Genomic DNA, 18238 nt, shown 5'->3' with positions numbered 1-18238 from the left:
GCATGGCATGTGTATCCATTTCATGAGACTGTATAAAACGTATATATTTTGTTAAGAATCTCTACTGGACTTTGTACTCACCCTACTGGTTTTTGTTGCAAGAAAAGCTATTGTGACCCCGCCAAAGTAAAGGTATGGAGAATAGTTTTGGGAGTATGAGGCTCTTATCTTTTGTTGCTTTAATTGTTATAAGCCAAGGGCTATATTTGTGTGGGTTAGAAAACCATTTACTTCTAATCTAGGTAAGGCCTTGAAAAATTGTAACCTCTAAGGCATTATCTTGAATGAAATTGAAAAATGATTTGACTCGATTATGTCAATTAGTTTCATGTTATAAACTCAAGAAATGTAATGAAACGAGTAGTTAAATTCTGTTTAAATAAAAAAAAAATCACATGTGTGCATATCAGATAATTACATGAGAAGTTGTGATTTTATATATTTAAACGATATTATGATGAAGTAGTATGTCTATTGTTTTTTGGACGGCAGTTTTTGGGGGCATTACAGTGTTGGGAGGGAGTAGAGATGGCTTCTGGTGTGGTTGAAAGGCTGGGATAAGGGTAGGGTTGGGAAGAGGAATAGGGTGTCTAGCAAAGTACTCAATCAAAGCCTAGGTCATGGAGACGAGTAATGGGTGTGTCAGTCTACTCATCGACAGGGTCTTCTCTCTCTACTTTTGAGAGCTTCTCTCTCTACTTTTCTAGGGTTTTGGTTAGAGAGCCGTTTGGGAAGGGGGAAAGGGAGGGGGCCTCCAGCCACCTCTCCTCCTTCTTTCCCCCATTGTTTCTTTCCTTTTCTGCTTGTTGCAAATAAGCTTTGGGAGCTCTGCTCTCTCCCTTCCCTCACTCCATAGGACGTTTTTCTTCCCCTCATAGTGGAAGTTTGCTGGTTTTCCCTTCTCCCCCATCCACCGACGCGAGATCTGCTTTGTTTCCCCTTCGCCGAACCACGCCAACGCTACCTTCTACACTATGCCACCAGATCTGCTCGGATCTGACCCACCTTCACAGATCTGGCCGCTATGGGTTTAAGGTTCTTTGTTCTTCTTGTTTTGCTTTGATTTTTTGGTTTTTGGTTGTGTTCTTGGAGTCCATTGGTGCTTGTTTGTTGCCTACACACTCAGTGGTTGTTTCCTATGATGTATCTCAGACATGCTCTAACGGTGATTTTTTATAATCAGCTCTGCTTCACAGTATGAACACAAGCACAGTTGTGCATTTGGACATTTTTATAGTTTTTGCCTTTGCGCTTCTTGTAATATTTTTACTTTGTTTGGTGTATGCCTTTGATGAATGGACTTTGTAAGTGCCGTTATGGCTGTTTCCTCAATGGAATTCTCTTCTGATAAAAAAAAAAAAAAAAAGTCTACTCATCAACAGCAATACCATTTGATGGGATCTCATTTACTATTCTCTTTCTCTGCATATTTCTTCTCTATTCTTGCATTTTCCCACAGTATTCTCTAAGACCATCTCCAACGGTTCATCAAACTTGACATCAAATTTAAATTTTGATGAAAAGGTTACTGTTTGGTGCTCCAACGGTTGCACCAAATCGATATCAAAATGAGATTTCACCAAACGATTCATTAAACTAAGGACAAAATACAGAATTCAGCAAAACACTGTGCATGACCGTTGGAGGGAGGAACCGGTCAACCAGCCGGTTGCCCGGCCGGTTGACCACCGATTTCCTTTCAAATATGTAGGTTCAAACCGGTCAAAAAAAGTTTAAACAGGTAAAAAAAAAAAAAAAAATTTATTTTGCCTAACCGGTTGACCGGCCGGTCAACCAACCAGTCAACCCACCAGTAAACTTACTAACTTAGGCTTCCTTTTTTCAATTTTCTTTACAGAAAGCATTTGACATTGTTTCATCAATTGTTTCAATTGTTTCATCATTGAACCTAACTAATTGTTTCATCTTTGCAGAAAGCTGCAATTTGTTCATCATTGAAATATTCTAAAAAACAAAGCGTTCAAACATAGCATTCTAAAAAACATAGCGTTTAAAGCTGATATAAAAAAAAATATTTACGCTTACCGGTCGACCAACAGGTTGACCCAATCGGGATTTGATGTACCGTTGGAGTTAGTGATATCAGATTTGGTGAAATGAGTCATTTTTTACTCAGATTTGATAAAAAAAAAAATTCACCGTTGGAGATGCTCTACCGCGTCTTGAGCTCTTTTGCCTTTTGGTTGATGGGCTCTATGTTCATACCTGAACGCAGTTTCATTCCCATTTGGGCGCCTTAGGCTTGAGAAGCTTGCTCTGTCTGAACTGATTGATTGGTGGGTTGCCGTTTTTCTATTTGGAGGGCTTCAAATTTGTTACTCTACTGCACACTATTGGGCTTCATTTGTTGCCCATAGTGAGGCATTCTTCTTCTTGACGGGGCTTTTGACCATGGCCCAAAACCGATGTTGGGCTCATCTTTATGTTATTCTCCTGCCCTGAGCTTGTGTTACCTGATGGGCCTGGCCCATTTTGATCTTTAGCCCCTCCAACGGTCTCCTTCTGAACATTCTTCTCCGGCATTGTGGCCTGTTTATCACTGCGGCTTTCCCGTCGTTAGCCAACCCTGCTACAGGAAAAACAGAATGAGTAAATATGCTCATGTTCAACTATGTACTAATACATACCTATGATGAAGTGGGAGATTAATGGCTTTCGCAGGTCCATTTCAACACAAATTCATGCGTATTTCCCTCTAGCAGCCATGGTGGTATTGATGTTGACTTTCAGTGGAACTCCTAAGCGAGAGTGTGACCTTTAATATTTTAATTAATTGTCATATCACTAGTCTTGGAAATTGAGTCTAATTTTTTATCTTGAATAAGAAAGCTCAATTGTTTTTTTGGGTTTGAGACTAGCGGACAGAAAATCCAACCAAAATGTGCTGCTAGTGTAATTAGCTTTGCTCATCTTATTTTGAGTGAGGCAATTTGGTGAGAATTAAAAAAAATAACTAAATAAATAAATAATGAGATTTTCGTGTTTAGTTTATAAATTAAGTGAAACTTATATATTTTTTTTAAAAACGATTCTTTTTTTTTTTTTTTGTATAAATTTGACAAGAAATAAGTCTGCTAGTTATAAAATTGTAATATCGAATTTATCGCTTAAAATAAAAAGAAAGTAAAAGAAATTTAATTCATCTCTTTCAAATAATTTACTTTCTTACCTATTTAATAGTATGAAATTATAATTATTTTTCACTTAAATAAGATATTACAATTATTTATTGTCTTTTATTGCCCTACAATCAAAAGTGAATGTCAATGTGTACATAATATTATATATTTTATGAAAAATACTATTTTTACATAAAATTCATACAAAAACCTACACAAAAATGATATAGTAACGTCATTCTTATAAATAAATTTATCTTTATTAGTGTTTTGTTTTAAAATGAAAGGTACACATTGAGCCACATCATTATGTATGAAAATTATCTATGAATTTTTTGTTTCTATATCATTACTCATATTTTATAAGAAAAATTAGTGAAACATCCCTCTTCAATTTTTGGTAGCAGGAGATGTTCGATATGTTTTTTCTTATCAGTTAAGGTCCATTAATAATATTATTAGAGAAATTTCAGTTCGTCAGAGAGAAATTTCAACTCATCATAGAGAAATTTCACAAAATTCTCTATAACGAGATAAAATTTCTTTGTGCTAAAATTTCTCTATGCTAAAATTTTTTTATTCTAAAATTTCTCTGTGAAAATGTTAAGAAAACCCAACTATTATAAAGATATTGCATATTTTTTATCTTATAAAATCTTAATAGTAGGATTTCGAACTAAAAACTCCTATTTCATATTTGGGAAATGGAGTGTGTACCGTACACTCGTGGTTACCGCTAGAGGTGGTAAATGGGTTGGTTTGTACAGATTGAAAATTGATTGTGTAGTAAAATAACTATACTCAAATCCGCCCATTTATCAAATGGGTATAAACGAGTTGGACTAAATTGGGTGGGGTTGAACACATCAACCGGACCAACCTATTTATTTTATTTAACGCATTTTTTTAGTAGATGCAATTTTCATTTAAAAATATTATTTTTGTGCTAAGTTTTTTTTTAAACAGAATTGTATATGCTTATGCATATGATATAGTCATGTATTTAAAAAACAAAAAAAAAAAAAACAACTGAATCTTATCCAGGTCGACATCATATACAAGGTTGACTTGAAAATTTGGATTTAATGAAAGAAAAAAAAAAAAAATTTGAAAGGATCACCAATAACTCTTTTTTTCCGGTAAGTATTAAAATTTAAATTTTTTTGTTTTTTTTGAACATGGAAATGCCAAACGGCTTACAGAACATCCGCAGATAAATGAGCAAAAAGCTCACAAGGGGGATGTGCAACCCACTCTAAAGGATGTGAGCCCTTTAGGATCATAGAGGCAACCCAATAAGAATTTAAAAGGAACAAAAAGTACAAGGAAAAAGAAGGGGAAAAAATCAATAAAAATGCAACCCAAACACATAAAAATAAGGAAATAAAGAGAAAGGTGAAGCATTGGCCACGTTTGGTTTGATTTTCTAAAATTATTTTTTGAATATTATTTTTTTAAATAGTTTGACAAAGATAAATATCAAAAAGTATTTTAAAAATTTATTTATGCCATTCAAAAAGATAAAAGTATATAAAAATGACAAACGATTTTGATTTTTCTTTTTTCATTTTTTTGCCAAATTAATTTTTAAGTTTTTAGAAAAAAATTAAAAACCAAACCAAACCAATTTTTGGAGTTTATTTCAATTGTTAAATATACTTAAATATTAGTGCTAACTTTGCAGTAATTTAACATTGAATAGTAGATTTTTTATTATCAAAATAGTATTATAAATAAAAATACATATGAAAAACAGGTGTAAGCAGCAACTGCCAGCTGGTGGAGTAGTTTGTCCTTCAGTCATACTTTGCAACATAGGTTCAGTAGTGTTACCCAGTTATGACCCGCGCGACCAAGGTAGGTTCACACCTACAAATTGCGGGCGGATATAGTTGGGTTAATGGGTTTGGATTAGCTTTGTCATATAACGGCTTGGGTTGGGATTTGACCCTTATTCTTGTTTGTATAAAGATAGTTGTATTAAAAAGGTTTTTTTTGTCAAATATTAGATTTAGCTTGAAAATTTTCTAAGTGTCAAAGTTAAAATTTTCAAAACTTGTGATTTAGATTTTTTTTTTGGGCAGTAATTGTTCCTAAAATATTAAATAGAAATAGTCTAATTTGATTTTATGAGATTTTTCTACAGGGTATTAACCACTTTACTTCAACGCCAAACTTAGAAATTTCAGTTGAAAAACTATTTTTGTACTAACACTGGGGAAACCACTTCTTGATTTAATTGGATTTTGATTTTTTTTGTATTTTTCTTTGAATCCAAAATGGGGGGGGTATTTCCTTAGAGTAATGCTAGAGACCCTAAAAGTTCTACCAAAATTTTTACCAAATGTCTCGCATAGGTGTGCATGGGTGTGGGATCCACACCCATGTGAGACATTTGATAGAATTTTTGGGATCTCTATCATTTTTGATTTCCTTATTTACTTTGTAAACTTAATTAAATGAAATATAAATGTAAAAGTTTAAATGAAAGAATTTATTTAAACTTGAAAATAAGATTGATATGCTGGGAGTGTCTTAGGAGCTGAGCCGGTGTATCTAACTGTGTCTTGGGAGACCGCTTGAGTGGTTGGTTTACTGCTCGAGCAGTGAGGGGCTGCATCCAGTAGTTTACTCTGTAGACTGAAATGTTGAGAGTTTGAGTTCAATGCTCGAGCGGTCTACGTGTATTCAGCCAACTTAAGATCACTTTTTGCTCTCTTCTTTCTCACCTTTTCTTTTCTCCTCTCCCTCTCTTCTCTTGTTCAAAAAACCCTAGCTCTAAGCTTTCGATTTCACCCATTTCTTGTAACGTCCCAAAATAATAACCACAACCCAACTCATAGTGTTTAACATAAATATAACTTGTGAAACAATAGCCTTTCATTTGTACTCCTTGATCATACAAAAGATAACATATGCGTGTCTAAATTCATAAATCCTAAATACTGAATGTATAGCATATGACATGTGTACAAGAATTGGAATAAAAAGATAGTCAAGTAATTTTTTGCCTTAATGGCTACATATTTCCAAGTCAATGCTTGGACACAACAAAATGAGTTCAACTCAATACAGTTAAAGTCCAAGCCTTGTACAAACTAATTACATCAAAAGAAAAATAAAAGAAGCTCTTGGCTCCAAGTCCTCCCAAGCTATGTCCTTGGTGGAGGCATATTATCAGCACCTGAAAGTTGTTTTCCACATAGGGTGCGCTAAAACCCAGTAGAGATACTTTAACACAATGTATAAATCTTAACGAATTCATAAGCTGAATGCATATGCATGTCATTTGTCAAATGTTTTACATATCCATCTCAAAGCAATGCAATACTAGAATTACATCTCAATTCATGAAAAATATATTTTTATATCAGAAACAGGGTAGTGGATACAAAACACTGGGGATCTCTAGGTATGTGTCTACTAGTAGGATATATAAGCACTACCAAATCCATTTTACTGACAATACATTTTCAATGTTTAAGTAAGAAACCATGCTTAATGCAAGATGTATGAGAAATTAGTTTCAATTCAACCTAATCCTCATGCAATTTCTACAACAATCAAGACTATCTTCCACGGATAGCCTAAAACAGATATTTCTACACAACAGATAACTTTCCAATAATAGATAAAATCTCATAAACTTTCAAAATGAGAGCGATAATACATATCTAACTCCACTCTCATCATCAACAAATACACTTTTCCATACCTTTCAAAATCCAACATCTTTCATTTTCCTTTCATAAAACCAACATCAATAATTTTCAAACAAAACTCCCTTTATTTCCAAAAAATCACTTTTAAAGAATGAGCCTTCCACATTTCAACACAATCCATCAATATCCACATATCCATAACCCTTTTCAATCATTTATTTGAAAAAACACCATTTTTAATTTTCAACACCAAACCCTAGGTTTAACCGGAAACTCCAAAATCACCAAATATTTTTCAAAGAGCAAATAACTAAGTTAAGAAACAACGAGAGGTTGAAGAAATCCTTACCTCAAGTCTAGAAGATGGAAAAACAAGGATTGAAGCTTAATGCAGCCAAAAACAAGATCTCCTCCGATTAGAACAAAACTTATGACAAGCTCTACATTTTTCTCAAAAGGACTAGGGTTGAGAAATCAATGGATGATGGAGTATTTGGAGTTTTAAGACAAGAACTAGAGAGAGAGTGTGAAGAACTAGGGTTTTGGAATGTTTTAGAGAGAGAGAGAGAGAGAGAGAGAGAAAGTGAAAAAGTGATAAAAATTTCCTTTTCCCGAACTGATATACACGCAGACCGCTTGAACAACCAAAACACTGCTCAAGCGTCAGAGACAATAAGTGACACTGCAACCAAAACACTGTTCGAGCGCACAATGACCCCTTCCCAAAAGTTTTGCAGACTGAAGAAGACCACTCAAGCGCATGAAATACCGCTCGAGCGAAGAACATCCTATTTCCAGAAGTTTGGCAGACCTACAAAAATACTAGGAGATCTCAAAGACCGCTTGAGCGCAAGAAAGACTGCTGAAGCGAACAAGCAAAAATCTGGGCAACAACTCTTTTAAAAAACTAACTCCCAACTTGTTTCAAATACAACAATAACTCCCAAACAACCAAACTCAACTAACAGTAAGGTGAATAAGGACATGAACAACTAGTAATCCCAGATCTAAGAGCATGAAATAGGTTGGGTCTAAACCGGAACCGTTATAATCTTCCCTCCTTAAGAAATTTCGTTCCCGAAATTTAAACTGAACTAATAACCACCGTGTTACAATTCCGTTGATCACAAACACTAGTAATGATGATAAAACAAAAGCATCCAGTACAGAACACTCCAAAACATTTACAATGTTTACATATTACATCATGAATAAGATTTTCAATACATGTATTAAATATCAAAAAATAGGTCCACATACTTCTTACGGACTTCCGTCTCACGTTCCCACGTCACTTCCTCAACTCTATGGTGTCGCCCCAGCACCTTAACTAATGGGATAGTCTTGCCCCTCAAGACTTTATCTTAAGAATTAACACCCGAACAAGTCTTTCTTTATATGAGGCACCCTTATCTATCTCTAATTCGATCCAATCCAGAATGTGTGAAGGATCGGGCTCATACTTCCTGAGCATACAAATGTGAAACACGTTATGAACCCTGAAAAGCTGGGGCTGCTGTAGACACCCCATTTTGATCGACCTTAAGACTTAGGCGCTTTCTTCTGAACACCCAATGATGAAAATTAGAATGTGCTATGTTTTTTCAAATTTCTCAATAGAAAAGTCGGGTTTAAGTTTTAATTCCAACCTAATACCCATTTTGGCCAAATTATTTTAGACCTATTCACAAATATTTTTTTGAATTTTTTGTTTTCTTAAAATTTAGCAGTTTTGGAAAAATTAGTCCTCACACCACATGGCAAGCCACATGGTTTTGAGATACCACATGGCAAGCCATGTGTTTTTGGAAATACCACTTGGCCAGCCATGTGTTTTGGGTGTTTTGAAAGTCTATAAATACGACCTCATTTTGTTGTTTGAAGAAAAAAAAGAGAGAGAATTTTGAGAAAGAAAATTTTCTTTCAAAAAAAAAGAGAGAATATTTTGAGAAATAAAATTTTGTTTAAAAAAAATGGAGAAAATTTTGGCTAAGAGAATTTTTGTTTCAAAAATCTTGAGTGAGAGAAATTGATTTTGAAAAACCTTAAGTTATTTTGAGAGCAAGAGAGTCTTTTCAACCATCCAAAATTCCATTAAAGCTAGAACTTGAAACATCTCGCTGAAATTTCAAAGCATACAACATAACCGTGAAAGTGTAAAGAAGAAAGTTTGCTAATAAAAAATTCACCCTTTCCTCCGGAGGTGAATTTTTGAAATCTTGTCATTTATTTTCTTGTATTTTCTTTATTGTTTTAAATATGTAATATTTAGGTTGTGGAAGTGGAAGGCTGAGCCTCTGTTCCTTAGATTTCTTCTTATTTATTTTCTTGTATTTTCTTTATTACATATGTGATACTTAGGTTGTGGAAGTTGTTCCTTAGATTTATTCTCTTGAATTTTCTTGTATTTTCTTTATTTTTTTAAATATGTGATATTTAGGTTGTGGAAGTGGAAGGCTGAGCTTCTGTTCCTTAGATTTCTTCTTATTTAGTTTCTTGTATTTTCTTTATTAACTATGTGATATTTAGGTTGTGGAAGTTGTTCCTTAGATTTCTTCTCATTTATTTTCTTGTATTTTCTTTATTAAATATGTGATATTTAGAATATGTGATATAAATATGTAATTGAAGTTATAAAGACTTCTTCATTAAACGTGTTAAAAACTCTTTTCTCGGCCAATTTTGAACATGGAAATGGATTTTACATACATATTTCATGAGCAAGAAAATGAGTCTTTAACTACTTTTGATGAGTTATATGTATTTTTCTCCCTTTCTTCTCTATTTTCTTAGAAGTCCTATAGAGCTTTCACAAGTTTATAAGACTTTTTCCCCTTTGAAATGATGGCAATTTACTCTCTCTAATTAATAGCATGGATTTAAGTATTAACTTACTTTTATTCACAAAAAGATGAATGTAGATTTCCATCTATTTCTTTGGTTTGGTGTTTCCTAACTTCAATTCTCATACTTGTTAGATTTTCCATTTGATACCTTTTTGTACATATGCATCTCTTGGAAGGGTTTTGCTTGTTTTGTTTTGGTTTGGCTGGATGAAAAACAGGAATTTCCAAATAAGTAAAACAAAGTATTTCCCAAGCAATAAACAAGGCGATTTCCTTCGAAGGATTTTAGTTTTTAGTTAAATCTCTTCTATATATTTTTATGATTTTGCTATAATAATTTCCAATCCCACGCCTTCTATTTTCTTTTATTCGGTTTTGTAATTATTCGATGTTGTAATAATTCCCAACCCCCGCTTCTTTTTACCCCTTTCTATATACGTCTTCCAACCCCATTTCTTTCTATCCTTTTTATTTACTCGCTTTCCATATTCTGTAAATATCATCATATTTTCTTTTTTATCATATCTATACTCTGTAACCATATTTCATGCATTTAGATTAGACTCATTTGCATTTGTGGGTTTAATTAGTTATTGTGTGATTACGTGTGCTACCTCATGCTTTTGAGAGGATTCACATGCCATGTATTAGTAGCCAAATATCTAGTTGCATGTTGTGTATGTATTGCATTAGGATTTTGTATATAAGATCATGCATATTTCCTAACTTTGTTTTGTAGCTGTTCGTGGGACGTTAATAAATATGTAAGTTTTTATGTTTTAGCGTCCTGCTTGTGTGTGTTTTTCTTACTATGATTGGCATTCTACCATGAGGCTATTTGCTTACTTGATATAACTGTATGAATGTCGAAGGATGAAGGTTGTGATGCTTAATTTGGAATGATGTTGATTTTGATTTTTGTAAACTCAATTTCTTTGAGTTATACATCTTCAAAACTCTTTCAAAATACATTAAATCAAGTTTTTCCAAAAATGAATGACATAGTCTATACTTGTTTGCTTTACATAGTAAATTTTAGGATTTATTAAATAATCGAATCATGAACATATAAAGAAAATAAAACTCATATCATGGTTTTGTAGAGGCTGATCTTTTGATTAGGTAAGCAAGGGTGCTAAATTAATGACCTTCCTCTCTCATACCTAAGGTTTTGAGCCAAGCATCCTTAGTTACAACAAATAGTGGCCTTGGCACGAGTCACGAGTTTCCTAATGTTTTCAAAATATAAGGTGGCGACTCTAAGATCTGATGATGTAGTCTATTTCTGGCAAAGATTTTGTAATAAAATAGATTTTCTATAAAAATTGCTAAATTTGGACTCTCATTTATGTTTCACATTGCATTCGTGAGACTAGATCAAAGAAATCGAGTGTCTGAACTATTTAACGCGCAAAGGTACCCCCCAAGCGATGTTACAGTGGAAAGGCAAAACAATAAGCTACCTCCCTAATTCGCTCTATAATCTCAAAATGCCCAATAAATCTAGAAGAAAATTTCCCGCTCTTCCCAAATCTCATCAAACCATACCTCGGTGATATCTTAAAAAACATGTGATCTCCCACCTCAAAAGATAAGAGTCTCCTCCTACAGTCGGCATAGCTCTTCTGACAACTCTAAGTTGAAATCAACCTCTTACAAATAAGCACAATCTTCTCCGTAGTTTCTCGGACTAATTTTGGACCTAACATAGGTGCATCGCCCACCTGGGCCTAACACATAGGAGATCACCATGGTCGGCCATACAAGGCCTCAAAAGGTGTCATACCAATACTCGCCTGAAAGCTATTATTGTAGGCAAATTTTACCAAAGGCAAGTGCCTCTCCCATGACCCCTTAAAATAGAGAACGCAAGGCCAAAACATGTCCTCTAAAATCTGAATGGTGCGCTCAGATTGCCCGTTAGTCTGAGGATGATAGGTGGTACTAAAGGTCAACTTAGTGCCTAAGGCACTCTATAGACTCTACCACAACTGAGCCGTGAAACGTGGATCCTTATCTGAAACAATAGTCACTGGAACCCCATGAAGCCACACTACATCTCTAACATACAGATCGGCAAGGCAGTCTACTAAGTCACTTGTGCACATAGGTATAAAGTGTGCAGATTTGGTCAATCAGCCGACTACTACCCATACCACTTCATTTACCCGTTAAGTCCTCGAAAGACCTACAACAAAGTCCATCGTGACATGCTCCCATTTCCACTCGGCTATAGGCAAAGGTTGCAACAAATCCACTAGTTTTTGATGCTCGATCTTCACCTGTTGACAAGTAAGTCACCTCGACACAAACACGGTCACATCTCTTTTCGTCCTCCTCCACGAAAACGTGCGACTAACGTCGTGATACATCTTTGTACCTCCCGAGGTACCACAAGGTGTAAATGATGGAACTCTCAGAGTTCCTCTTCTCTACAAGATTTAGGCACAAAAGAGTGGCCTAAGTACCTCACACTCAAGTTAGAATAAATGTTCAAACCCTTCTCTACCTTCCCACCAATTATCTTTTTCCAGATAGATTCCACTTCGTGATCCTCCCATTGTGCTTCTAAAACTCGGCTCACTAGAATAGGTTATGCAACTATAGTAAACAAAACGGCCGACTAGGCGGACTCGCCAAGATACAAGTCTAACTCACCAACTATACCCAACATCTCCCATTCTCGAATGGCGATACTAGCTACACTGCTCACGGATTTCCTACTCAATGCATCGGCTACTATGTTGGCCTTCCCTAGATGATAGTGTAACTCAAAATCATAATCTTCCATAAACTACATCTACCTCCCCTGTCTTTTGTGAAAACAGATATTTCAAACTCTTGTGATCAGAAAACACTTCAAATATCTCCCTGTATAAGTAATGTCTCCAAATTTTCAACGCAAAAATCACCGCCACTAGCTCTGGGTTGTGAGTGGGATAGTTTCTCTCATGTGTTTTCAATTTCCATAAACCATATGCTACCACGTTTCCCTTTTACATCAAAACACAACCCAAACCTTCCCAAGACACATCACAATAAACTGAGTAACCCAAACCCGTCTCCAGAATAATCAAAACAGGAGCAATGGTGAGTCTAACCTTAAATTCTTGAAACAACTTTTCATAAGTCTCACTCCATACAAATTTAATTATCTTCCTCATCAATCTAGTCAATGGTGAGGCCAATCTAGAGAAATCCTTCATGAAATATCGGTAATACCCAGCTAAGCCCAAGAAACTCCAGATCTCAAAGGCATTCTTAGATTGTTCCCAATCGTGCACTACGTCTATCTTAGATGAATCTACAGTTACCCTTCCCCAGACACCACATGGCCTAAAACTTAACTTCATTGAGCCAAAATTCACTCTTTCTAAACTTAGCATACAACAGATGTGCTCTAAGCAACTCAAGTATAGCCTGTAAGTGTTCCTTGCGTTCCTCGTATTCCTTCTCAAAGGGTGAGTAAACTAGGATGTCATCGACAAAGACAACCACAAATTGATCTAAGAGCTCACGAAAAAATTGATTCATCAAGTCCATAAACGAAGTCGGTGCGTTGGTCAATCGAAAAGGCATCACTAAGAACTCATAATGGCCATACCACATACGGAATGTTGTTTTCTGAATATCCTCTACCTTCACCCTCAACTGGTGATAACCCGATCTCAAATCAATCTTGGAAAAGCAACGAGAGCCTTTCAACTGGTCAAATAGGTCATCTATTCATGGCAATAGGTACTTGTTCTTAACAGTTACCCGATTCAACTTTCGATAATCAATGTATAGTCGCAACATGCCATCTTTCTTCTTAGCAAAGAGAGCCGGTGTTCCCTAAGGTGATGTATTAGGGCGAATGAAGCCCTTATCTAATAAATCATGAAGCTGCACCGTCAACTCACATAACTCGGTTGGTGCAAACCTATATGGTGCCATAGAAATCAGAGTCGTGCCCGATGCTAAGTCAATTAAGAACTCAATCTCTTTATGTGGTGGTAACTCTGTGAGATCCTTCGAAAAAACATCTAGATATTCTTGAACTACTCTCAGCAATTCCCTCCGGATCATATTACCCTCATCAGCTACCATGATGGAAAAAAGAAAACTTAACTCTCCTCGACCCTCAAGGTCATACAACAAAGGAGTAGGACTAACACCTCGATCACACATAAAGTAAAAGCATTCCCCCGATGGCATACATATAGATACCTTCCTACGAAGGCAATCTATCAAGGCCCGGTAATGAGTCAACAGATCTATGCCCAGAATTGCATCGAAAGCATGCATATCATGAACAGTGAAATCGAAAGAGAGTTGACGATCCATGACCTCGATCTCATAAGAGCGGTATACTCGACCTAATGCCACCCTACCCTCAATAGGTGTCTCAATCAAAAGGGAAGACTCCACTAATTCAAACTCCAAACCCAAAACGGATGCAAAAGAAAACGATATGAATGAAAGAGATGCACCAGTATCAATCGACACGTTAGCAATAGAGTTGAACAACAAAAAGTTACCTCTCACTACAGAAGATGCTGGCAACTAATCCAGCGTGGTAACAACATACACATGCCCCAAAGGCCTTTGCTCTACCTATTCACCCCTTGGAGTATAGGCCTGATACATGAAGAGCCGAAGTGGCTTCATGATTGGCCCTTGAGGCCTGTGCTGACTATGTTGGCTGATGACTCTATGTCTGCCTCAAACCAGATGCACCAAATTTGCCACCAGACTGAGGGAAAAACCTTCTCAAGTGCCTTAACTGCCCATACTGATCACAAGTAGGCAGCTAACCCCTCCCCTGACTCTAGCTCTGAGGATGAGCCGAAGATGGTGCAGACTGTTGCCCCCATCCTCTCTCTGGGCAAACTAAAGACTTGTGGCCTAAATGACTACACTTGAAGCAAATGAGCCCTCCTTGCTTACCTCTCCCCGAACCCGAACTCAGTACCGAAAAGGTGGATCTAAACAGTGTGGCCTGGGACTGTTATGGGGTGGAACCCCTTTGCTGTTTGTTATTCCTAGCATCCCCTGAACATCCTGGGACCTCTACCTGAAGCCCCTCATCCGCTCCTCCTCCAGTTGGATCACGATCTCTAAATAGGCCGCTGACTCCACAAGATGGTCGTAATCCCAAATCGTTGACCCACCCACCTTGAAAAGAAGTCCGGCTCTCAATCCTTTCTCAAACTCGATGCAACGATGTTCCTCCGTCGCCACAAGTTCTAGTGCAAACCTCGACAAACTAGTAAAAGCCGCCTTAAACTCAACTACCAGTGTGTTCAACTACTTGAGCTTCAGAAACTAGTCTCTCAACTTCTCCTTTACTGTGGATGGCAAAAACTTATCCTGGAAGGCATTGACAAAAGCCTCCCAAGTCACCCCGATACGTCCTTGCGCATATTTCCACCACTGACCCGCATCTCCCTTCAGTTGGAAAGATGCCAAGGTCACTCTCAACCCGTTGTCCTTGATGCCAAGTATCTCGAATGTCTTCACCATTTCCTCAAGCCACTCGTCAGCATTCAGTGGCTATTTCGGATCCCCCCAAAACTTGTCCGAATTTGACTTGAAGAACTCCCTCTTTAGAAAAGATGGCCATGTTTCTACAACATGGGCCTGGACTTGATTCTCAGCCCTGAGAATGTCCTTGGATTCTAGTAAAACTCCGTCTATTTCATGGGCAAAGGCACCCATGGACTGTTAACCTGCTGGCTCGACCACGTTGGCCTAACCAACTCCCTTCTCTTGCGCTGGAATTTCATCTGATATCGGCACCTCCTACCACCTAGGCCTACCACACCTACCACCACCATGTCTACGTCCAGACATCCTATTAATGGTAACACAAAAGATTAGCACATTTATAAATGTGCAGAAGCTAATTCACTCACATCCTATTATGGTGGACAACAAGTAATTCAATCCACATAAGCACTGAATCATATAATCACAAACAGATTTCCATTCTAGATAATGACGGTCCAGCGACATTGCCAAAGTTCTAGTTAGAAATAGCAGTGATCAAGTACTCTTCTAGCAAGACTTCTAGAAACTCGTAGATCCAATCAATATCTTAGAAACTAAATTACATACTCATCTAGTCATATAAACATGTTATCACATAGCATACTAGGTCTACTTCTACTACTATCTAGCAAGACAAACCCATTATGGTAAAAATCACATCCCACGATCCCAAAGTATTCAAACCTTGTAGCTTTGATGCCAAGTTATAACACCCAAAATAATAACCACAACCCAACTCATAGTATTTAACATAAATATAACTTGTGAAACAATAGCATTTCATTTATACTCCTTAATCATACAAAAAATCACATATGCGTATATAAATTCATAAATCCTAGATCTTGAATCTATAGCATATGACGTGTACAGGAATTGGAATAAAATTAGAGTCAAGTAATTATATGCCCTAATGGCTACATATTTCCAAGTCAATGCTTGGGTACAACAAAATGAGTTCAGCTCAATACAATTAACGCCCAAGGCTTGTACAAAATAAGTACAACAAAAGAAAAACAAAAGAAGTTCTTGGCTCCAAGTCCTCCCAGGCTGTGTTCTTGGTGAAGGCATATCATCAGCACCTGAAAGTTGTTTTCCACATAGGGTGAGCTAAAGCACAGTAGAGATACTTTAGCATAATGTATAAATCTTAATGAAGTCATAAGATGAATGTATCTACATGCCATTTGTCAAACGTTTTACATATCCATCTCAAAACAATGCAATACCAAAATTATATCTCAATTCATGAAAAATATCATTTTATATAAGAAAACAGGACAGTGGATACAAAACACTGGGAATCTCTATGTACGTGTCTTCCAGTAGGCTATACAAGCACTACCAAATCCATTTTACCAGTACTAACCAGAAGAATCGACACCTAACCGCACGGGTTTCTGGTCTTTCACCAAGGATACACAGGCCAACAATATAAACCACAACCACACCCTGTAACCAGATTTACCACGATATACATCTAACTAAAAAATAATGCATTTTCAATGTTTAAGTGTGAAATAATGCTCAATGCAAGATGAATGAGAAATTAGTTTCAATTCAACCTAATCTTCATGTAATTTCTATAACAATCAAGACTATCCTCCACCAATAGCCCAAAACAGATATTTCCACATAATATTTAATTTTCCAATAATAGACAAAATCTCATAAACTTTCAAAATGGGAGCGATAATACATATCCAACTCCACTCTCGTCATCAACAGATACACTTTTCCATACCTTTCAAAATCCAACATCTTTCATTTTCCTTTCATAAAACCAACATCAATAATTTTCAAACAAAACTCCCTTTATTTCCAAAAAATCACTTTCAAAGAAGGATACTCCTATATTTCAACACAATCCATCAATATATACACATCCAAAACCTTTCTCAATCATTTATTTGAAAATTTCCTCTTTTACTTTTCAACACCAAATCCTAGGATTAACCCAAAACCTTCAAATCACCAAATACTTTTCAAAGAGCAAATAACTAAGTTAAGAAACATAAGAGATGTTAAAGAAATCCTTACCTCAAGTCTATAAGATGGAGAAAACAAAGATTGAAGCTTGATGGGGCCAAAAACAAGATCTCCTCCGATTAGAACGAAACTTACGATGAGCTCTACCTTTTTCTCCAAAGGACTTGGGTGGAGAAATTAACGGATGATGGAGTATTTGGAGTTTTAAGGCAAAAACTAGAGAGAGAGAGAGAGAGACAGAGAGAGAGAGAGAGAGTAACTATGGTTTTGGAATGTTTTAGAGAGAGACAGAGGAAGTGAAAAATGATAAAAAATTCCCTTTTCTCGAATTGATATATGCGCAGACCGCTCGAGTGACCAAAACACCACTCGAGCGTCAGAGACAATAAATGACACTGCTCGAGCGACGAAAACACCGCTCAAGTGCACAATGGCCCCTTCCCAAAAGTTTTGTAGACTAAAGAAGACCACTCGAGTGCAAGAAATATCGCTTGAGCAAAAAACACCTTGCTCCCAGAAGTTTTGCAGACCTGCAAAAACACTAGGAGATCTTAAAGACTATTCGAGCACAAGAAAGACCGCTCGAGCAAACAAGCAAAAATCTGGACAACAACTCTTTTTAAAAAAACTAACTCCCAACCTATTTCAAATATAACAATAACTCCCAAACAACCAAACTCAACTACCAATAAGGTGAATAAGGACATGAAGAACTAGTAATCCCAGATTTAAGAGCATGCATTGGGTCAGGTCTAAACCGGAACCATTATATTTTTGTTAAAGATCCACCTTAGATCATGCAAGAAAAGCGAAGAGATAGTGAAGATCAACCATGTTGATCGATTGCATTGCGATTTCATCAAAGTTCTTACTCAGGTCTTCTTTGTTAGCTCTCATTTTTTAGATAGAGGATTCTCTTAACTTTATATATTTATGGTTTGGTGTGATTTTGTAACATTTTGGGGTTATAGGTTGATATGAGTTTGAAAACATTGATTTAAAAGATGTTAATGTACAAAGATGGGATTTTCACTTGAATTTTTGAAATATTTTGAATATTTAGACATAG

Source organism: Camellia sinensis, chromosome 2 (genome assembly GCF_055761805.1).
Source record: "Camellia sinensis isolate YWXY chromosome 2, ASM5576180v1, whole genome shotgun sequence".
Classification (NCBI taxonomy): domain Eukaryota; kingdom Viridiplantae; phylum Streptophyta; class Magnoliopsida; order Ericales; family Theaceae; genus Camellia; species Camellia sinensis.
The sequence above is the reverse complement of the archived record's forward strand: the minus strand, read 5'-3'. Positions refer to the sequence as shown.